Consider the following 24050-nt stretch of genomic DNA (forward strand, 5'->3'; position numbering starts at 1 on the left):
GAAACCATTTTCTTCTTCCTCCTCCTTTCTCTCAACTATGAGTAATATTCAGGCGTGCACAACTAACCTATCCACATGACACAAGTCTAAATTTGGATCCTTATCCAAAGTCATCAAAGAAACCCATTCACATATTATCCGATTGCAGAATTCACAGAAACATATGGAAGATCCTAGTGAGTTACGACAAACAGAAAGAAAACTGGATGATTTGTTGCGCAAAGAGGAAGTCTTTTGGCATCAATGATCCAAAATATAATGGCTAAAAGCAGAAGACCAAAATACAAAATTCTTTCATCAAAAGGCAAGAAAGCGACAGAAGAACAATTCAATTAAAGGTACTTTTCTTTATTTTACTTTATATTTTTGTTGACCCTTGATTTGGTCAATGACACGGAGTCAAGTAAAACAATGAAAACGAGATGAAATCAAGACGAAAAGATAAATGACACCAAAGATTTATAGTGGTTCGGCCCCAGAAAATGGTAATAATCTACATCCACTTAGTGATCTTATTGATGTAGAATCCCAAACACTGTGATCAATGAACTAGGGTTCATGAGTTTCACAAGCCTCAGGTTGAATACTATTTTGGTGGATAAAAACACTATAATTCTCTCTCTGACTTCCAAGGTTCAAAAAGTCCCCTCTCTTGAGCCCTTTGATTCTTATTTATAGGCTCAAGGAGTTCTACATGGGTCGATGGGCCTTAATTACCTTTAATACAGGCGTATCTAAATAATAATGGAACTCACAATTATTACATAAATGCAAAATTACATATCTGAAATACTGCGACTAGACTGGTCGCCCATGAAATATGCCATTTTTTGAGTGAACTCTCTTCTAGTCGATGGTCGAATAGATCGTACTCACTTAAATGGTAACGTGTATCCTATGTGCTTATTAATTCTACCACATCATCAGGTAAATCTTTTTTGGGTAAACAATTTCCATTTTTAAATATCTTCCCTAATAAGCTTAATTAGTCAGTTGTGAAATATTGGCTAACAAAGTCTATATAACAATTGGGGAACCTCTCAAGGCACAAAAATAGATAGGAACCAAAGAAAGTCAAGGAATAGTTATAATATAAAGATACAAAACCAATAATAAACTAGTATTCCATTATCATATATAATAATCTCTATACCATTAAAAAAGACAAGCTGGGATGGGCAGTGTAGCACCCCAATTTGCTAATAGGGTGTAGGACCTTGATTAGCGTGCCTAGAGGGCAATAAATGAGTTAACATGTTTATATTTATGAATTTAAATGAATATGTGATTAGAATGCATGTTTAGGTGGTATAAATATGCATGTGGGCCCCGTTTGCATGATAGGGGTAAATTTGTAATTTTAACCCGTTGAGGGCATAAATGCGATAGTTGTGTTGTGTGAAATGTACCACGTGAGTGTGGTGATATCAGTGTGATGCACGTGCCGAGACGGTCCTAAGGAGCTAGTTAGTTTAAAAGTCACAACAGGACTAAATACCCGGCTCGGGAGGAGCCTAGGGTTATTTTGGGGATTTTGTAGTTGGGTTCTTGTGAGATAATGGTAACTGGTAATTTGGTAACTTGTGTAACCGTTAGTAACCACTGAGAGTAACAAGTTTGATTAAAAGAAATGGTAGAATTGTAAGGAAACAGGAATGACAAAAAGGGCCTTGAGGTTTAGTTGGAATGGGAAATAGATGGAAGGGTAAAGTGGTCATTAGGCAAGGATTTAGATTATCTCAGATGAAGGAAAAATGGGATACGTATTACATTTGGATATACTTTGGTTTTATGCTGAATTTGGAAGAAAGAACTAGAAAAAAAGGGGAAAGGAAGAAGGAAGCAGAATTTGAGCCCTAGGAGGAGAATTGAGAGGTTTGAAGTAATCAAGATCAAGCTTAGGCCAAAATTGTTATGAGGTAAGAACTTCTCTTGTTTTACTGAGTTTTAAGCTTGAATTTAGAAGGTAAGAATGGAAATTTAAGGATGGTTATGGCTGGTTTTGTGAGAATTCAGCTTGTGGAATTATAAGGCTTGGCTTGGAGCTGGAAGCAAGGGAGCTTAAGGTTGGGTTCTCCATTCAAGGTAAGGATTTTGTGCAACTATAAAGTTTATTTCTGTTATGAGTTAGGGAATTTGAAGTGTGGTTTGGGTTTGGGTTTGGGTTTGGGTTTGAGCTTTTAACTTTCTGGTTTGAATTATTGAGGCATGAAACTCAAGAGTGGATTTTTGGGTGTGATTGAGTGTTTGAGCTAGGTTATGATGTTTATAGGTTGTTGAAGGGTCTATTTGGGGTTTTGAATTGGTTTTGGGGCTTAGGTATGAGTTTGGGATGATTTGGAGTGGTTTTAGCTCGGGGAAAACGCAAGGAAAAACCCAGATTTCTGGGTTTGCGAAGGAGCGTCGCGGCCCTGTTCTTGGGCGCCGCGGCGCAAGGCTATTTATGGGCAGGGGAAGCTCTCTCACTTGCTGGGCGCCGCGGCACTAGGCCATTTTCAGAACATGGGATTTTGTAATTTTGAGCCTTTGCTCCGGGGGTTCGGGGGATGTCTTCGATGTATTGTTTTAGGGATTTGGGGGTTCCAAGAGTGTGGTATTAGCCCCAGAAAGTGGTTTTGGGTTGGTTAGCATTAAAGGGTGTTTTATATGTGTTGTGACTAGGTTTTCGGAGAGGCTCGGAATAGAGGACCGTGCTTGTGATCTTGGTGCATCGGGAGGCTCGGGGTACAGGTTAGAAAACTGTAACACCCGTAGAGCAGGGCGTGGACCCATAGTGTTGTTGCAGGGCATGGTCCTAGATTGTATTATTGCTAGGATATAGCTCTTAATGTACTATTATATGTTTGATTGTTAAATGCGAATGCTATATTTGGTTATAGCTGAATGAACGACGAAGGGCCGAGAACGGTGAAAGGCCGAGAACGGCAAGGGCCGGGAACGGCAGTGGGGCCAGAAATACCACTCAGCACATGGAGTGCCTGTGTTCAGGGTGAGACCCTAGTGGATACATGGGATATCCCTACGGTGAGGACCGAGATCCCGGGCTTTGGTAATGCCTCCGGGACGGCATGGCCGTACTTGTTAAGTCTGAGAGACTATCTGTTTTGTCTATGGATTGTCTAATGTGTTGATTATATAATATGCATATGTTAAGTGCTATATGAGTTTTCTTGCTGGGCTTCGGCTCACGGGTGCTCTGTGTTGCAGGTAAGGGCAAAGAGAAAGTCAACCAGCCATGAGTACGGAGAGCGTGGGAGCGGCGTGTACATGTTTGGCTTGCCCAATTGCTTGGTTGGGGTATTTTGAGAAACGGCTGTAAAAACCCTAATTTTGATAGTTAAACACTTGTAAACTTGTTTTGGAGTTGTAAATACTTTATAAACTGTGTTTTGGGATCCCAAATGTAAGACACTTGAGATTTTCAATGAATTAAGGGATTTTCAAAGATTACAGCCTTAACTTCAGTTTAATCACACTTTTATTCTAAAATCCTCGTTTAGCGAGTTATTAGCACATTTTAAACTCACTTAGTAACGGATCTAAGGTAGTAGGGCGTTACAGGCAGGATATAAAACTTTTATTTATGAAAAATAATCTTCCTAATATTATATGACAGGCCTTTTCAATGATGGAAACAAATGGTGCACAAGTGATAATGAGATCAGCGAGATCACGATGAAGTTCTACAATTCTCTCTTCACGTCTTTGTCTCCTTCAGAAGAAAAAATTAAGGAATTATTACAAGGAGTTCATACTTCTGTATCAGATGAGATAAACATGAGTTTAGAACCCCCATTTTCTCTAGAGGAAATAAAAGATGCAGTCTTCTCTATGCCTACGAATAAAAGCCCGGGTCCAAATGGTATGAGTGCACTGTTTTACCAAGAACATTGGGATATTGTTGGCCTGTTAGTATCAAGAACTATTTTAGAATGGTTAAATGGAAGTGAAGATTTGTCTACAATTAACTCAACATTGGTTACTCTAATTCCAAAGGTGAAAAATCCAGTTGATATTAGTGATTTTCGACCAATCCATCTTTTCAATGTCCTATACAAATGCATTTCCAAGGTATCAATTAATAGATTAAAACCTTCCTAGCTTCACTCATCAACTCTACACATAGTGCTTTTGTCCCAGGAAGACTCATTACAGATAATGCACTTATTGCCTATGAGTGTCTTCGCAATTTAAAATCTAAGAAGTCAGGGAAAAAAATCATTCGCAATAGTGAAATTAGATATGAGTAAGGCGTACAATAGAGTTGAATGGATTTTTGTGGAGAAAATACTACTTAAGATGGGATTTCGGCCTTACTGGGTTAAGAAATTAATGAAATGTTTATCTTCAGTCCGATATTCATTTCACATTAATGGATTAATCTATGGCGAAGTAACTCCATCAAGAGGGTTGAGGCAGGGGGACCCTCTATTACCTTATCTTTTCCTGGTTTTTGCAGAAGGATTTTCAGCTTTAATTCAACAAGAGGAAAGTATAAAGGATATAAAGGGACTAAGAATAACTAATAGAGCTCTTTTCATTACCCATTTATTCTTTGCGGATGATAGCCTCATTATCGTTCAGGCATTTGAGAGATCTCTACAAGCTATACAAAACATATTTTCTCTATACTCAACATGTTCAGGACAAGTAAAGTTTTAAACCACTGCAATCAAATTCTGAAGACATAATTAAGGTATTCGCTAATAACTAGCTCTAATTAGAGATATCAATTCATAAGTTTCCAATTTTTCAAATATATCCAAAATCAATGTATTTCTTTCTATGCAGATGATCAAATTTACAAAGTCTTTATTATACTTTTCTCCAAATACTTCAGAAGAGATTGCCACTTTGTATACATCCTCTCTAAATATGCAAAGGACTGATTCCATAGAAACATATCTGGGTCTACCCATGTTAGGAGGTAGAAATAAGAGAATTTTGTTTAATTCAATAAAAGACAAAGTTTGGGTGAAGTTACACTTATGGAAATCAAAGCTTTTTTCTCAAGCTGATAAAGAAATCTTACTAAAAGTTATTATCCAAGCTATGCCAACTTATCTAATGTCATGCTTCTGTATACTAGAAGGATTGTGCCAAGAAATTGAAAGACTACAAGCCCAGTATTGGTGGGGATCTACTATTGCACAAAAGAAAATTCATTGGCGTGCATGGCATAAAATGTGTACACCAAAGTGTGAGGGAGGATTAGGATTCCGGGGTTTTATTCAGTATAATCAAGCACTACTAGCAAAATAGGCTTGAGGATTATTAATAAATCCTACCTCCCTTCTTGCAAAAGTGTTCAAGGCAAGATACTATCAACATACAAGGATAATGGAGGCTAGAGAAGGTCATTATCCTTCGATAACATGGAGAAGTATCATCTGGGGTAGGGGCCTTTTACGTACAGGATTGCGAAGACGTATAGGCAATGGAAAAAATACATTGGCTTTTAGTGATCCATGAATCCTAAGACTTCCATCTTTTCTCCCGAGTACAATTGATATATCTGATCCCCTTAAAGTACATGATCTCATAGAAACTCCTGGTTCATGAAACATGATACGAGTCCAACAATTTTTTAATGTTGCTGACGCCAAAAACATCTTAACCATACCTTTAACTCCTTTTGATCATCCAGATTTATGGCTTTAGCACTATACAAATCATGGGAACTATTATGCAAAAGTGGGTATAATCTAGCCTCGACTATGGACATTGCACTGCCCTCTTCATCTAGTACAATATTAGCAATGTGGTGGAAGTCCTTTTGAGGAATCAAAATACCACGTAAAATTTTACATTTTGCATGGAGAGGATACCATGAAATTTTTCCCAATCTTAAAGGTTTAAATCGACGCAATATCTCTTCACACAGTGTTTGTCCACTATGTGGTTTTGGAGAGGATTCTAATGCACATGATGTCTTTTGGTGTCCTTTCTCTAAAGAAATATGGGATCGGTGGGATTATCCATTCATGTCACATAGGAAAGAAGATATTTCCTTTAAGGAAATTCTACTTTATGCCTCTAAAATTCTGGAAAAAGAATCCTTTCAAAAAATGCTCATCATAGCTTGGGTAGTTTGGTTTGAAAGGAATAAAAGAACCCCTGAACATCCAGCAAGACAAGGATACCAAGTGTTTGAATGGGTAACCCAATACTAGGAATCAATAAGAGGCACATAGAGAATGACAGAACTCAGCCACTAAAAGATAGAGGTATTCCCATAAGTGAGCAAAAAAGGTAAATGGTTATATCGATTTTAGGAACCTTAACCAAAGGGATTCATCATCCCTTTTGTTAAGGTTATTTGGTTGCTTTAGATGGATGTTTTGTTTTTATTTTTCAATTCCTATGACATACCTTTGTTTTGTTCTTACCTAAACTCCCTTATGGATTGTAATGTAGGAATGTTGTCAGCCTTTCAAGCAGAAGTTATTGCACTGTTGGTCGTACTCATTTGGGCTCAAAGGCTTGGACTTCAGCTAGTTGTTGTTTTTTATGACTCCCTTTCTCTTGTTTTGGCTATGAATAATAACATAGCCTATCAAAATGAACTAGGGATTATTTTTTCAGATATTAAAACCTTATTGTCTACTTTTCTGAGGGCATCTCTACCACATGTTGGTCGTAAGTTTAATAATGCGGCCCATGGTTTGGCGAAGCATGCCCTTAGGCTAGACGATGAGTTTTGCTGGTTGGAGGAAATCCCCCCTCCAATTCGTACTCTTTTTCTGATACAATCTGAATATTATTAAACTCTATTCCCGACTTATGGCTTTGACAAATTCAAATCAAAATGTGTAACATCAAATCTACATATTATTGGGTAATATTTGGGAGTTACAAATATGTAACTACTTTTGTAATCCCAAATATGCTACACATTTGGATATTCACACTATCCAAAAATGTAACTCCTATATATATATTATGTTACAATATGTGAAACACTTTGTCACAATTATTTAATCTAAACACCATATTATAAATAATATAACATCCCCCACTAGATTAAATAGTTCACTATTGTAACACTTATTTAATTGATCAAAATTATAGTTAAAATATAATATTCCCCTACTTGATTAAATAATAACTCTCTCATGTAGGCGTCATTGCATTGGTGCATAAAGTAAATTGTTCTTCAAGTTGAACTTTGCTATAGTGTAATTATCACAAAGTTTGTTGAAAATTTGGTTGCACTAGGAATTGAACCAACCTTCCCTAATAACAAACCGATGATAACATACACACATTTTCCATGTTCACTTGAGACCTCTTTGTCTCGATTTTCACCACTAATGGCCATGTGCACTTGCCATTCATGGACATTCTTGAGAATATTCTCAATTCTCATAGAGGCGACACCACCCCTAGGTCCATATAGGTAGAACTGTTATAGTATTTTGTTACCAAAAATACTTGTCTTCACAAGACTGAATTCTATTAAAAAACCTCTCGGTTTTAACCCTCAATTTGGTAACTCATAAGTACTTAACATCTCAGATGAGAATGTTTTGAGTACAACTAATATTCACTTGATTGACTTGTTATTATCTATTGAACCCAACACTAGTTAAGTAACTAGTGTTAAGATAGGTTACCACCAATCGTGAATCTCTTTAGGGAGTTTAAGTCTCATCCCTCGAGATGATGTAGCCACTAAATCTCTCGTTAATGGCTTAGTGAAATGATCTGCCAAGTTTTCACTTGTTCTCACATAGGATATTGAGATGACTTCTCTTTGAATTAATTCTCTTACATATCCATGTCTTAGAATAATGTGTCTAGACTTCCCATTACACATTCTGTTGTATGCTCTAGCCAATGTTGCTTGGCTATCACAATGTATCGATATAGTGGATACATTCTCTTTGATTAGGGGTATCTCCATCAAAAGATCCCTTAACCATTCAACCTCTTTGTTGGTAGCAACTAGAGATATGAACTCTGCTTCCATAGTAGAATGAGCTATACATGTTTGTTTCTTGGAACTCCAAGAAATTGCACCCCCACCAAGTGTAAAATACCCAACCAGTGGTGGACAAGTTGTCCCCTAGGTTGGATATCCAACTTGCATCTGTATACCTTTCTAATATTGAAGGAAATTTGGAGTAGTGAAGGCTTAGTCCTTTGGTTTTCTTAAGATAACCTATGACTCTTCCAATAGCCTTCTAGTGATCCACACTTGACTTACTTGTAAACCTACTAAGTTTACTCACCGCAAATGTTATATTAGGTCTAGTACACTGAGCGGCATACATAAGACTCCCTATGATGGGCCCAAAATGAGTACATTTTAAATATTTATAACTTACAAGCGCACGAATCGTATATGGAGTATAATGTTCGTATAAGCACGAGTCGAACCCAAAGGAATTGACTAAAATAAAAAAGAAACTATTTTAAACCAAAATTAAATAAATTATAACTTAGCTCCAAAGATTGTTAAGATTTAATGTCAAGAAAATAAAGTAAAATATTGAAAATAAAGATATTTAAGAGGAGAAAAATAAACAAGATAGAATTGTAAACAAGTTGTAAAAAAAATATTATTAAGATATTAGAATCCACAAAGTGTAAGTTTAATAATATTTATTAGTATATTGATTCACAAGTTTTTAGTGATAGTTAAAATAAATCAAACTATCATTTTCCAAAAAGATTTATAATTTTAAGCACAATTTTTTTCTAAAATGACAGGATTTTTCTTCACTTTTTAAAAAAATATAATTCAAAAGTATTTAATGTGAATTAACCTAATGAAACAACAAAAAATCAAATATCATTATTTATAAGGCAAAACATAATATATTTGTTCTAAGCATTGGATGTGTATAATTTAATGACACATTTCAATAAAAGAATATTATGTTTTGCAAAATGAAGAACAAAGTGTAATATTATCTAACAATAAAAAATACAAGATATTAAAGATGAAAGACATATATGAAGAAGAAAAATTCATAAACTTGTTGCATTACAAGGGAAATCAACATGCAACAATAAATAATATCTAGTTACAAGTTGTTTCATCATGATCTATTAAATCTTATAAAAAAGATTAGAAGTACATAACTAGAATCCAAAATATATTACAAAAGAAATACATACTTGGCACAAAATGGTCTTCCAAAAAGAAGAGAGAAAGTGTAGAAAATATGATAGTAACAAAAAATTAAGCACCCCCCAAAAATGGTATTGAAATTACACATTTATAGTCAAAATGAGAGTATTAAAATAATCAACTTAAATTTATTAAATTGATTAAATTAATTAAATAAAGTAAATATGACATGTAGAGGTAAATTCTAAGGTGTAATCATAATTTGTGGTGAAATATGTAGGAAAGTGTTATAAATAATGTAGTGGAGAAGAACAAAATATATATTAATATATTTAATTGAAGAACAGAAATGAAAATCAATACAATAGAAAGAATAAACCAAAGCCGAGACACGCGAAACACGCTTTCCTTAAAGCAGATTTGCTCCCTCTACCTGAACGGTGCTAGAGAATTCGTGAGCAACCACTTCCCAGGATACAACAGCTATCAAGCAGGACGAATGCACCACTGCGTTTGCTTAGGCGAACTCAAAACAAACATTCCCTCTATCACTAAAAAATACTACAGAGACTGAAGAGAGAAAAATACTAAGTGTGTGATATTCTGTATCAGTGTGCCTAGAATGAAAGGAGAAGCCTTTTTTTATAGGCTTTATGGAGAGTTGAAAAATGTGTGAATCAAATGCATTAATGCCCAAAAATCCAACAAATCTGGTATCTTAATATCTGAAAATCAATCAGAATTAAATACCATTATATTGGTAATATCAGCAATTACCCAAAGTGGTTTTCTTATACTCAATCAGAATTAATCACACAATATTCTGATATCTTAATTTTGACCAAAGTGATTTGCCAAAATCAATCAGAATAAATCACATAATATTCATATAATATCATCTTTAATCAAGGTGATTTGCCGAATCATTTCCATTTTAGGCATCAATTTCTCATTAACTCAATTTTTTCCAACAGAAAGTTGGGTAAAAAATGTGGCATTTTTGGACATTGGGACAATGGGACAATTGTGGGCTCAAGAAAAAAAAAGGAGGCAGCTGGGTGGCTGGGTTGTGGCAGGCAACTGGGCCATGGGGGCTGGGCCGAAGGGGAGCGCGGGCTTGGGCGGGTGCGGGTTAGACGCTTGGGGCCGGCTGAGGCAGGCGGGCTGGCGGCTTGGGCTGGCTGAGGCAGATGGGGCATGGACCTGAAAGCTAGCTAGGTCGTGGGCCTTTGAATATCATCTTATCTTTTTCTTTCTTCAACAATGCCAATGTCAACTTTATTTTTTTCCTTTCTTTTCAAAAATGCAACATATCCCTACAAATAAACATAAATTAAATTAAAACTAAATATTTTCAATAATAAATATACAACATAAGTTCCATGAAAATACTAATTAAAACTTAATTTACTTTAACATTTAAACTCAATAAAAGTGCAATATTTTTACTTCTAACTTAACAATATTAATTTCAAACAATTAAACTACAACATATTACAATAAAATATCTATAAAAACGTATAAAAATCTAAAAAATTATAATAAGACTAATAAATTCAAAATTACTTAAAAATTTAATAAATTACTTAACAATCTTAAGAACTAAGCAACAATTAGCATAAAAAATATGGTAAAATAACTCTATTTTGTAGAGTTATCACACCCCCAAACTTAAAGTTTTGCTAGTCCTCAAGCTAAAGTTTTGCTAGTCCTCAAGCAAAAGAAAATTAACATACACACACACATATATATATATATATTTTATTGGTGATATCTTGAGTATTTTCTTAAAAATTGCACAATGATAATAGCTCTAAAAAACTTATGAATATAGATTAAGCTTATGTATTTAATAAAATAGTCAATCTTACTTTCTAAATTATATTTTTAAGAATAATTATTTTTCATTTAAACTTATAAAAATTAGAAGTGTTATATTACGAAAAATATATATATATAATTTAAGCAAAATTGACCCAATAATTAGTGTCGACGCGGTTTTTCGCTAATAGATAATTATACGAATAAATATGATGGATTAGTACTGATTGATAAACCGTAATATGAAAATGATAGTAATCTAGAATGTGGAAATTAATGCAAGGAAAAGATGGTCACTCCTCTTTTAGGTGGTTCGGAGGTTAAAATCTCCCTAGTCCACCAGTCGATATTATTGATATCTCTTTACTATTTCTTAAAAAATATTTGCTTTACAAGAAGAAGCCAACCCCTTGCACTACCCAGGGTTTCGGTATTTATAGGAGATTGATCTCTGGGTAAGTATTGGGGTCATCCCGTGATCTCTTCATCCATCATGTCATTTATGTGACACCGATGATTAATTCCTAAACCTTACAATGAAGTGTGGTCTAATCAATAGGTAAATGTGGGTAATGGGCCGCATGGCCCAAATCAGTTGTGGGATGTCTGAACATACACGTTTATATTGCGTATCCGAGAATTCAGGAATAGAACAGACATGTGATGTCTGGTATATGCACGTTTATATTGCATGATTGATTTTATAAGGATTCGGGGGTGTCAGACCTCTGATGCACCACGAGCTTAACGTGGCGCTAGCTCGTGGCTTCTATTATGTCGACACAATGGCTCCACGCATGGAGCTGCTAAATGATCCCTCAGCTCGAGCTGGTTGTTTAGGGGTCCGTAACACTTAGCTCCGGGTAGACAGTTGACACGTGGCAGATCGATTTAGGCCCTTTCTAGCTCGCCAAGGTTTGTGCGGATATTCAGGGCGTACAATTAGAAATAAAGCTTAAGAGATATTCATATTTTTAAGAGAACTACAATCACACTCAATCAAGGTTCTTATCATTGGAATTGAAAGATATCACCAAAGTTTTTTTTAAAATAATTTTTCTTTTTTAAAACAATACGAAACACAATAAAATATATTTTTTTCAAAACAAACTTAACACAATTCTACCCTCATGTTCAACATAACGAATAGTAAACAACCATTAAACTCACTACCCCCAAATTTAATTTAAGTGTTTTCCTCAATGTATCAAAATATAAATATAAATTAAATTTTACAAGAGGTTAGAGTTTAGAATGTTTGTACCTCATCATGGTGCATCGTCAAGAGAGTAAGAAACACTTAATAAAAAGTATAACACAAAAGTAAACACGAAAACAAGCACACAAAATAAATCATGGTTGACTTTATAAGGATTCGGGGGTGTCAGACCTCTGATGCACCAAGAGCTTAACGTGGCGCTAGCTCGTGGCTTCTATTATGTCGACACAATGGCTCCACGCATGGAGCAGCTAAATGATCCCTTAGCTCGGGCTAGTTGTTTAGGGGTCTGTAACACTCAGCTCCGGGTAGACGGTTGACACGTGGCAGATAAATTTAGGCCCTTTCTAGCTCGCCAAAGTGTGTGCGGATATTCAGGGCGTACATTTGCCCCCCAAGCCCCTGCTCGTGACCTATGATGTTATCTTTGATCTTCACAGCGAAGGCTTTTAAACTTTCCTTTCAACTCTTCATGTCCCGCCCACTACATGGGTATCGGACACGTGGGACACTGTGGTTGGCGACTATTCGGATTCCGAGAATTGCATTAAATGGCCTAGCCACCTTTCTATCGTCGTTTCGTCTCTTGAGTTATGACCCTCGTATCTCGCATTAATTTGATCGAACGGTCCTCATTTCCTTATGCCTCTTACATATATATAAGGTTGGCAATCTTCAGTACTAGTCACCCTTCATTTGAAATTTTTCCTTATTCTCTCTCTTTTGAGTTTTAGAAGCTCTTCTTCTTCTGGTCATAATCCCATAAATCCCCACATTCTCGCCACAAGAGCTTTTCAAAAGTCCAGTCTTAAGGATTCCACCAGGTCTCCTATTTCTACGCTGCCTGCCACTTTCGTTCAGAAGATACCCTGTAAGTTCCCTATCTGTTGTGTGTTTTGATTTCCCTATTTCTTTGTTAGGCAAACCTATTCTCAGTTGTAAACAATAGGTTGTTTTTGGCTGGTTTTTGGCGCATAGGTTTCGATTCTAGGCATATTGATTATATTTAAAAAAAAAAACATGTCTAGAAATGCGATGCTCATAACTAGGTAATTTCTGGGTAACTTTCTGGGTAAATTTCTAGATAAATTTAGGAGATGCCTATTCGAAATATGGAAGGTGAGAGGTTTTAAGGGTGTAAAACCAGGTAGCTTAGGGGTCACGCTTCCTAGGTGGTTTTCCTCTCGAAACTTCCCCTCCAAGGCTAGTAATAATCTGACCTTCCTGACACAAAGATCCCTGGAGATCAGGGATCTGTTGGAAACGTGGGCGCTTGACTATGACAGCGCGTGGCTTCACACACCGCGGGCTGAGATTACCTTAGCCCGTGTATGAAAGTCACTTCTTCTCGCGCTGCTTATCTTTTCTTAGCTTTTAGGTCGCCCACTAAGTTTTCTTTTTCTCGTTCTTGTTCGCTAGGTGATCAGATAGTGCCCAAGAAGAATGTGCCCAAGAAAAACGCGGCCAGCTCGTCATCCCAGTAATCCAGCAAGGGAAAAGAGGTCACAGTGGAGTCTCCCTTCCCCCAGTTTGGTCCCACGGTGGAGAAGAAGGTCGAGGTGGGACCTGATGCTTTCTTCGAGGCGGAGAGGATAGTCTCGAAGATCATGACCCAAGGGAGGGTCAACAAGATACTGCTGTCCCATAACATCGAGGTTGGGACAGGCGCCCTTATAGCCCTCCCTCCCCTCGAGGGTGAGAAGAGTTGCGCGCCTCTTGACAAGCAGTTCGCGGCCTGGAGCGACAAACATCTCAAGGTCGGGGCCTTCCTCCCCCTGGACCAGTACTTTGCCGACTTCCTTAATTATGTGAAGCTGGCCCCTTTTCAACTGCCTCCTAATTCCTATCGTCTGTTGGCGGAGCTGAGGTACCTCTTCTTGAAACACGAGTGGGAAGTCCTTACTCCCGCAGACATCCTCTATTTTTTCTGCCTCAAAGCCAGCCCAGATCAACGGGGACGAGGCGATGGGTTCTACTACCTGACCCACTTCTCGAACTCTCCTACAGTCATCGATTTGCCCATCCATCCCAACGACTTCAAGGACCAATTCTTCATGTCGACTGGGTTTCGCAACTGCGAGTACCATTACTTCAACCGTCCTCATAAGCGTTCCATCCTTAGCCCGCGTTTAAAAAAAACTTTTCTTTTTCATTCTTTCGCGTGTATACTAACTGGAACATCGTCGTGCAGCTATCTTTGCAAGGACGGCCAAATCCGTGACCCTTGGAGGTCAGTACGATACTTTGGCGGGGCTTCTGTCTAGTGAGAAAGACTACCGCTAGCTCGTGTCTGATGAGACGATGCTGGCGTGTAAGTTAATTTATGCGAGCCAGACTCTGGCCTTGAGGAGGACGCGGGCTAACTACCCAGTAGCTCGCAACCTGGTGCCTATCCTCAAGGGGGATGCCACAGACGGTGATGGCGACGAGCAGGACGAAGAAGATGAGGTGTCGCTCGTGCGACGAAAGCGAGTTCCTAAGGCTGCTCGGGGCCCCGATGTGGATTGGGCTCAGTTGGGGGCAGCAACCTGCCCCTCCAGCCAAGGTAACCCATACCCGTTTAGAAATCTAGACAAGGCTGCCACAGACCTTAGGCTTGTTAGGTTTAACCCAAACCAACTCGTACACCATCATCAAGATGACCCGGACCGTAATGTAACCCTACTCCAATGTGTAGACTAACTAGTATTATTCCATGATATGGGCCGTCCTAGGGGCACCGTAGTGGTAGACAACACCTTGTCTTTTAGGTCGGTCTTTTTTGAGGAGTATGGGACCAACCTTAGGTTGTGGCCCTCCCTTCTAGAGGGTGTAGTCGCTCCAGGACTTAGACAATACGTAGAAGTGTCCAGCCCTGAGGTAGATCTGGACCCAGAATCCTCTCTAGTTCGTGAAGTAATAAACTTAGACTCCCCTATAGAAGTTCCGAGGTCGGAGGTCGTGGCAATAGATTCCTCCTCTATCTCGGAGGGTAGGACTTTTTCAATACACCTTTAGATTTCTCTTGTAATAAAACAACCTTACATGCATACTAACGTCCTTTTCCTTTTGTTTCAGGCGAGGAGATGGCACAACCTAGAGATAGTGCCCTGCGATCAATCTTCCAGGGGGGGAACCTTTCCTCCGGACCATCCGGGCCATTGGTCAAGAGACCCCGGCTGACCAAGAAGACTCCTGCCTCTTGGACAACTTCCAAGCCCCCCGCCAAGGGGAAAAGTCAGATCCCCGCATCCACAGAGAATATGCCTCCACCTCCCCCGCGACCTCCAGTCCCTACTCAGGAACAGGAGGCACCAGCTGGAACTCTGTCAGTCCCCGCTCCCACCGTGCGATCCCGGTTAATGCCCAAGACCTGGAGAAAATCCTAGACACCTTCCGAGGGACGGTCTATGAGACCGCAAGCTACACGGTGGATCATTATTATAAGGCCAACCCGAGGGACTTGAGGGAGATCAAGGCGAGGAGCCTCGAGAATGTCATAGAGTCCGCACTGGGGATGAACCTCACAGTAAGCTTACTTAGTTAAATTCCTTTTCTTTCTTCCCAGCAGGTGCCTTACTCTCTTTATTTCTTTACAAGCGGCTTTGGCTCTACACCGCAGCATAGCTCGGACCAGGGCTAGGACTGACGAGCTCAAGGGTGAGCTCCAGACTTCTCAGGCCACCCTCGCATCTGCTAAACAACAAGAGAAAAGTGCCAAGGTTGCCTTGACGGCTGCTAAAGAAGGCGAAAAGGCTGCGCAGGCCGCCTTGGCCGCTGCGAAGGCCGAGCTCAAGGAAGCCAGGGCTAAGCAGCTAGAGGCCAAGACCGCCACCGTGGTAGAGAGGACGTCCTCCAGCTCCTCCATGGAGGCCATGCTCTACCACTGTTGGGCCTTCAACCAGGACGATGACTTCTCTTTTCTGGCCCCTGAGGTGTAGGAGCCATTCCTCGAGAAGTTCAAGGCTTGTCTTCAACAGGAGCCGCCTTTTGAGACTGGGGAGATTTCCGCTGTCGGCGAGCAAGAAACCGAGGGGGTGACCTCTTCGGAGCAACCTGGGGGGGCTTAGAATTTTTTGTATTTTCATTTTTATTTACCTCTGTAACTATCCACCACGAGGTTTTTTCTCCTCGAGACAATTGATTTCAGTTACCCCGGGTTTTATTTCAATCTATTTTGTTTTTTATGATGTGTTTGGTAAAAACTTAGTTCGTGTTAGTTTATTGACCGTTTTTCTTTGAGACTGCAAAGTACTGCTAGTCAATTTTAACCAACTTCTAAGTTTTAGGACCTAGTTGTGTCCAGGATATTTAATTTTAAAAACTTAGTTCGCGTTATTTTTATCGACACCTCGTGCTTTTTAGAAAAAACACGGGTTAATCAATTTAACCAACTTCTAAGTTTTAGGACATGGTTGTGTCTAGGGTTTTAATTTTAAAAACTTAGTTCGCGTTAGTTTTATCGACACCTCATGCTTTTTAGAAAAAACATTGGTTAATCAATTTAACTAACTTCTAAGTTTTAGGACATGGTTGTCTCCAGGGTTTTAATTTTAAAAACCTCGTTCGCATTAGTTTTATCGACACCTCGTGCTTTTTAGAAAAAACACTGGTTAATCAATTTAACTAACTTCTAAGTTTTAGGACCTGGTTGTGTCCAGGATATTAATTTTAAAAACTTAGTTTGCGTTAGTTTTATCGACACCTCGTGCTTTTTAGAAAAAACACTGGTTAATCAATTTAACTAACTTCTAAGTTTTAGGACCTGGTTGCGTCGAGGATATTAATTTTAAAAACTTAGTTCGCGTTAGTTTTAAAGACACCTCATGCTTTTTAGAAAAAACACTGGTTAATCAATTTAACTAACTTCTAAGTTTTAGGACCTAGTTGCGTCCATTTCGCATTAGTTTTATCGACACCTCGTGCTTTTTAGAAAAAAACACTGGTTAATCAATTTAACTAACTTCTAAGTTTTAGGATCTGGTTGCATCTAGGATATTAATTTTAAAAACTTAGTTCGCGTTAGTTTTATCGACACCTCGTGCTTTTTAGAAAAAACACTGGTTAATCAATTTAACCAACTTCTAAGTTTTAGGACCTGGTTGTGTCTAGAATATTAATTTTAAAAACTTAGTTCGCATTAGTTTTATTGACACCTCGTGCTTTTTAGAAAAAATACTGGTTAATCAATTTAACCAACTTCTAAGTTTTAGGACTTTCTTCTCGGGGTATACGCCCCCAAGTAATCAGAAAGAGATCTTTCTCGGTTACTTTGGACATGCTCTTTCAAGCCTATACGCACATGGAAACATACAACGATACAAGAAATATACTTCATTTTTTAATAAAAAGGGGTGCATTTATACTTAAGCCTTACAAAAGTACGACTATTGATAATATTTCTTTAGGTGCACAGCGTTCCATGTCCGTGGGACTGTTTCTCCATTAAGCTGAGCTAGTTTAAAGGTTCCTTCCTTCACAACCTCTATTATTTGATAGGGTCCTTCCCAGTTTGGTCCCAAAACTCCGCCCTTGGGATCCTTACCAGCTAAAAAGAGCCTTCGGAGCACCAAGTCGCCTAAGTTAAAGATGTGTCTCTTGACCCTTGAGTTGAAAAAACGAGTGATTTTTTGTTGATAGTGCGCAAGCTGCAACTGTGAAGCTTCTAGTTTTTCGTCAATTAGGTTGAGGGACGTGCTAAGCAATTTATCGTTCTGTTCTTGGCTGAACGACCGGACTCTGTGCGAGGCTATCTTTGTTTCAACAGGAAGGACGGCTTCACTTCTGAAATTCAGGGAGAAAGGAGTATGCCCCGTCAAAGTTCGGTGTGAGGTCCGGTTATGCCCATAGCACCTGAGGGAGCTGTTCAGGCCAAACTCCCTTGGCTTCGTCCAGCCTCTTCTTAAGGCTCGCCTTGAGCGTCTTGTTCATAGCCTCGACCTGCCCATTAGCCTGGGGGTAGGCCACGGAGGAAAAACTTTTAATTATGCCATGCCTTCCACAGAATTCGGTGAAGAGGTCGCTATTGAACTAGGTTCCATTATCCGACACGACCTTCTTCGGCAGCCCTAACCTGCACACAATATTCTTAACCACAAAATCGAGGACTCACTTTGATGTTATTGTCACCAGGGGCTCCACTTCTGCCCACTTCATGAAGTAGTCAATAGCTACTACCGCATTGCGAACTCCTCCTTTTCTCGTGGGTAGGGCACCGACTAAGTCAATCCCCCAGACCGCGAACGGCCACGGGGACGAGATCATCTTCAGCTCGACTGGTGGAGCTCGGGCGATTGTGGCGAACTGCTGGCACTTGTCACACTTTTGGACGTAAGAAATCGAGTCCTTTGATAGAGTGGGCCAATAATATCCTTGCCTCAATATCTTCAAGGCCAGGCTTTGCCCCCCAACGTGATCCCCACAAAAGCCTTCATGCACCTCCTGCAGAATAGTCTTGGCCTCATCTGGCAGAACAGATCGCATAAGAGGCAAAGAAAGACCACGTCGGTACAACATCCCGTCTATGATTGTATACCTCGGAGGTTGGTAAAGTATCATCCTCGCATCATTTCGCTCTTCAGGTAACTTTCCTGTTGTAAGGTATTCGACTATGGGAGTCATCTAGGTTGCCCTAGCGTCGATCATCTTGACCTCTCTTGCAGTCTCTTCTACGCTTGGCCTTTTCGAGAATTCCATCGGTATCAAGCCCAAGGTTTCGGCCTCCCTGGAGGTGGCGAGCTTTGCTAAGGCATCAGCATTGGCGTTCTGCTCCCAAGGGATCTGTTCAACTAGGTTGTACTCAAATGCGGACAACTCCTTCTTTACCTTGGCTAGGTAGGCCGCCATCTTGGTTCCCCGCGCCTGGTATTCCCCTGACACCTGGTTTACCATGAGCTAGGAATCGCTATAGCACTGGATGGCCCTAGCCTTCAGCTCTTGAGCCACCCTTAGCCCCGCCAACAAAGCTTCGTATTCGGCCTCGTTGTTGGACGCTTTGAATCTGAATCGTAACGCGGAGTGGAAATGATGTCCCTCTAGGGATATCAAAATGATTCCAGCTCCGGACCCGTTCTCATTAGACGAACCATCCACAGGCCTGCACCAGTTCTTTCATCGGTTCCTCTTGGAATCCAGTGCACTCTGCCGCAAAATCAGCCAGAGCTTGACGTTTGATCGCAATTCGCGGTACGTATAGTATCTCGAATTGACTAAGCTCGATAGCCCACTTCAAAAGACGTCTCAATGCCTTAGTTTCTGCAGTACCTGCCTTAAAGGTTGATCAGTGATGATGTGGATTGAATGGGACTGGAAATACGGCCTAAGCTTTCTGGAGGCCGTGATAAGGCAGAACGCCATTTTTCCCATCAACGGATACCGAGATTCAGCTCTGATGAGCCTTTTGCTAATGTAATAGATTGGCTTCTGAGACCGGTCCTCTCCCCGGACTAGCACGGCGCTAGCTGCATCTTCCGTGACAACTAGGTAAAGAAAAAGAGGCTCTCCTGCTGTTGGTTTAGACAACACGGGCGGCTCAACTAAATGTGCTTTTAGGTCGAGGAAGGCACGCTCGCACTCATTGGTCCACTCAAACTTTTTATTTCCCCGGAGCAGGTTATAGAATGGCAAACACTTGTCGGTTGATTTGGAAATGAACCGATTAAGGGCTGCCACCCCTCCTGACAGACTTTGGACGTCTTTTCGCGACCGGGGTGATGCATTTCGAGTAGTGATCTGATTTTATCAGGGTTCGCCTCTATTCCTCTAGTGTTGACTATGAAACCCAAAAATTTTCCCAACGCAACCCCAAAGGTATATTTTTGGGGATTAGTCTCATACCATACTTCCTCAAGATCTTAAAACATTCCTTCAAATCGGGAACATGATTATCGACAGTTTTTTACTTGACCAACATGTCGTCAACATACACTTCCATGTTTTTCTCGATCTGATCAGCGAACATTCTGTTGACCAATCTTTGATATGTAGCTCCTGAATTCTTCAACCCGAAGGGCATGACCTTATAACAATAAATGTTGGTTGGGGTCATGAAGCTAGTATGTTCCTGGTCCGCAGGATTCATAGCGATCTGGTTATAACCCGAGTATGCATCCATGAAGGGCATGAGCTCGTGCCCCGCAGTGGCATCCACCAATTGGTCAATTCTCAGCAAGGGGAAGTAATCTTTGGGGCATGCTTTATTCAGATCAGAAAAGTCGATGCAGGTCCGCCACTTCCCGTTGGGATTTGGGACCAAAATAGGATTGGCGACCCAGATCGGGTATTTTGCCTCGCGAATAAAGCCGCATTTTAAAAAGTTGAGCTACTTCCTCTTCTAGGTCCTTAGCTCGGGTCGTGCCCAGGCGCCTATGTTTTTGGGACTTCGCAGGCATGTTTTTGTCCAAGTTAAGGGTATGCATGATGACGCTTGGGCTGATTCCTATCATGTCTTCATGAGACCAAGCGAATACATCTAGATTTTCTTGTAGAAATTTCAGCAGCTCAGCCTTTCTCTCATTACTAAGGTTTTTCCCGAGCCTAACCACCCTCGAAGGGTCTCTAGGATCGATGTTCACCTCTTCGAGCTCTTCGATGGCCTGGAGCTTGGATCTATCTTTGCCTATTCTTGGGTCGATATCATCACTCAAGGTGGTACCTACGCCATCAGCTTTCTGAGGTTTTTCTATCCCAGGATCAGATCTTACTTCCTGAGATTCCTCACTTCCACCCTGAATGGTCATCGTCTGCTGCCCGGGTTTTGATTTTCCCTTCATGGAAATGCTATAACATTCCCTGGTAGCGAGCTGGTCACCTCGGACCGTACGTACCCCCGTAGAGGAGGGGAATTTAACTGCGAGGTGGTGGATAGAAGTTATGGCTTCAAATGCCATCAATGTAGGCCGGCCCAGAATTGTGTTGTACGCGGTGGGACAGTCGATAACCACGAACTCGAGGAGTTTGGAGACAGTTCGAGGTCCCTCTCCCAAGGTTATTACCAACTCAATTGTTCCTATCGCTGCCGACCCTTCGCTGGAAAACCCATACAACATCATGGAGGTGGCCATCAGCTCGGCTACAGACAACCCCATTTTTTCCAGCGTGGACCTGAACACCAGGTTCACCGAACTCCAATTATCAATTAGTATTCTCCTAACTCTCTGATTGGTGAGCTGGGCAGTTATGACTAGATGATTGTTATGTGGGAACTAGACATGACTAGTGTCCTCTTCGGTAAAACTCATTGGTTGCCTCTCCAATCGCCGCTGTTTGGGTAGATGCTGCTCCTAGATAAACTCAACTCCATTATGAGACCTCAGCTCATTGACATATCTCTTATGGGCACCTCTGCTCGTGCCTGCCAGATGAGGGCCTCCAGAGATGGTGGTTATCTCTCCTCCTATTATGGGAGGAAGGGTATCCTGATTCACACGGACCTCGGGCTGGTTTATGGGAGCCTCCGGAGCTTGCTGAGTGGTAGGGAATCGATTTCGCACATACTAAGCCAAAGGTCTAGCTCTGATGAGCGTCTCTATCTCGTCCTTCAAATGCCTACAATCATCTGAGTTATGGCCGATGTCATTGTGGAATCGACAGAATTTGGAAGGGTTTCTCTTGGCCTTCTGATTCTTCAAGGGCTCTGGTTTTTTCCAAGGGAGGCGGGCAGAATTTGCTAGGAAAATGTGATCCCTAGTGTTTGTGAGCACTGTATAAACCGCGTAGACTGGCTTGAACTTTTCCATGGGCTTGTTCTTCTTTGGACCATCCTGGCTGCCCTCGCTGTTCCCCTTTCTCTTGCCTCCAACCCCTTGATTATTCTGGGCAACGGTTTGAGTCGTTTTCACGACGTCCATTTCCACTCCACCGGGTCGGTCAACGGTGTTGACCACATTATTGGCCAATGACGTGTAGACGTCAAAAACGACAAAAACCTTCAAGAGAAATAAACTACACAGACGATTTTTATAGTGGTTCAGCCCCAATGTGTTGGTAATAGTCTAATCCACTTAGAGTTGTGATTATATATCTGCACTCAAGATCAGATGAACCTGAGTCAACTGAGTTTCTTCAGTGCAGATTACAAGAATACAAGAATTCTCTCAAATACAAGTACTCTCTCTCTAGAAAATTAGAATTCGAATCAAAAGTTCAAAAAAGTCCCCTTTATGATGCCATAAGCCTTATATTTATAGGCTTAGGATCGTACAAATGATGTCCCTCCTAATCGGGATATTTTGTTATTCTCATTATATTTAATTTACAATAATATTCAAAATATAACAATATACTATATTCGTGGGATAAACTGAGAGATTCCCGCGCAAGCCAAGACCGATTCTTGTTGAAGCCGTTTTGGGATCTCTTGCGTAACCCTGCTCTATCTGGTCGATCCATATCACACTCAGGCTGGTCAGCCAATCCTTCACTGGGCAGACATGCACCTGAATGGGCAGACATGCACTTGGCTGGGCAGACATGCACTTGACTGGGCAGACATGCACTTGGCTGGTCGGACATGGTCATGACCGGTCGGCCAAGGTCATGCCTAGTCGGCCAAGGCCATGCCTGGGCAGACAAACATGTGACTGGTTGGATAAGATCATGTCTGGGCAGACAAACATGTGACTGGTCGGACAAGGTCATGCCTGGTCGGTCATGACACTTGACTGGCCAGTCAACATTCTTCACTGGTCTACCAAGTCACTCCTAAGCAGATCACCCATCCATTCCTTGCCATCTGTCATTTTTATTGCCACGTCATCATTTTCAAATTTTGGGGATAACAAAGGGTTTGGCTGGTTCCCGCGACCGATGCTCGCGCTTCTTCCAAGTTTATCCATTCCTGGGCCTTGTTCAAGAATTCATCCACAGTGCTGACACCTCTCCTCTGGATTTCTTTCCACAGCCCGCCCCCAATAAGGATTCCAGTCCTCATTGCCATGAGCATGGAACTATCGTTCGCGTCCCTAGCTCGGGTCGCAACGTTTGCGAACCTGCTCAGATAAGCTTTTAGGGGTTCCCCGGGATGTTCCTTCACGTTCGCCAAGGTGTCCGCTTTGACGTGAGCCGCTTGATAGGCTCAGAATGCCCTCTTGAAATCAGCAGAGAAATTCTTCCACGATCTGATCGACTGTTTCTTACACTGCTTGAACCACTGCCTAGCTGGCCCGATCAAAGTCGAAGGGAATATCAAGCATCTTAGCTCGGGGCTGATATTATGGGCCATCATCAGGGTATTGAACATCCCCAAGTGATCTGACGGGTCCCGTCCCCATCGAATTTGGATAGATGGGGCATCCGGAAACCAGGCAAGTATGCCGTGGCTGCTATGTTGCGGGAAAAAAGCTCGAGCTCGTCTCCCGAGTCATATTCGTCTTTGCCTTTTTCTGATAAGAGTTTCTTCATTAGCTCCTCCATCTGAGCTAGCCTTTCGAGGGTCTGATTCTTGATCCCGTGGTTTTTTAGGGGTTGTTCAACAGCTCCCGTTCCATTGTACGCGTTAGGCGGGTTATTATCCCTCCAAGCTTAAGCTTGGTTTGGTGGGATATTCCCATTGTCACGTATTTCAGAAGGACCAACCTCTCGACGAGTATGACTTTCATTTCTGGTCGTATCCCCCCTTTGCGAGTTGAGGCGATCTCGAAGGTCGGTTCTCAAGGCGGCCCGAGGGCTTTGCACCGAACTTAGATGATTGCGCAGGTCTCCACTGGATCTGCCACTTCGGTGGCTCTCAATCCAATAGCTCCCATTGGAAAAGCTTAGAGCCTGCTACCGGGGGTATGGATCCGGGACATTTTCGTGCGCTCACGGGTGATGGGTAGGAACAGTAGGAGGAGGATTCCTTCCGCTGCTCCCGTGCACAGGAATATCTCGAGCAGGACGAGGAGGAGATGGGTATTTTATCGGCGAAGGGGGATGCCTAACTAGTGAAGCGATCCTACTCTACCGCCTCCAGCT

General features: G+C 41.0%; 1 long non-coding RNA gene across 1 annotated transcript in view; it reads right to left on the reverse strand.

The window, feature by feature from the left end:
• Positions 1 to 9486: 9486 nt before the first annotated feature.
• The window catches only part of LOC133789511 (uncharacterized), a 35905-nt gene continuing 21341 nt past the window's right edge, over positions 9487 to 24050 (reverse strand). Inside the window, exon 3 of the long non-coding RNA XR_009873589.1 lies at positions 9487 to 10395. This is a non-coding gene — a long non-coding RNA (uncharacterized LOC133789511). The remainder of the gene's footprint in view (positions 10396 to 24050) is intronic.

The sequence above is a fragment of the Humulus lupulus genome, chromosome 7 (assembly GCF_963169125.1).
Source record: "Humulus lupulus chromosome 7, drHumLupu1.1, whole genome shotgun sequence".
Taxonomy (NCBI): Eukaryota; Viridiplantae; Streptophyta; class Magnoliopsida; order Rosales; family Cannabaceae; genus Humulus; species Humulus lupulus.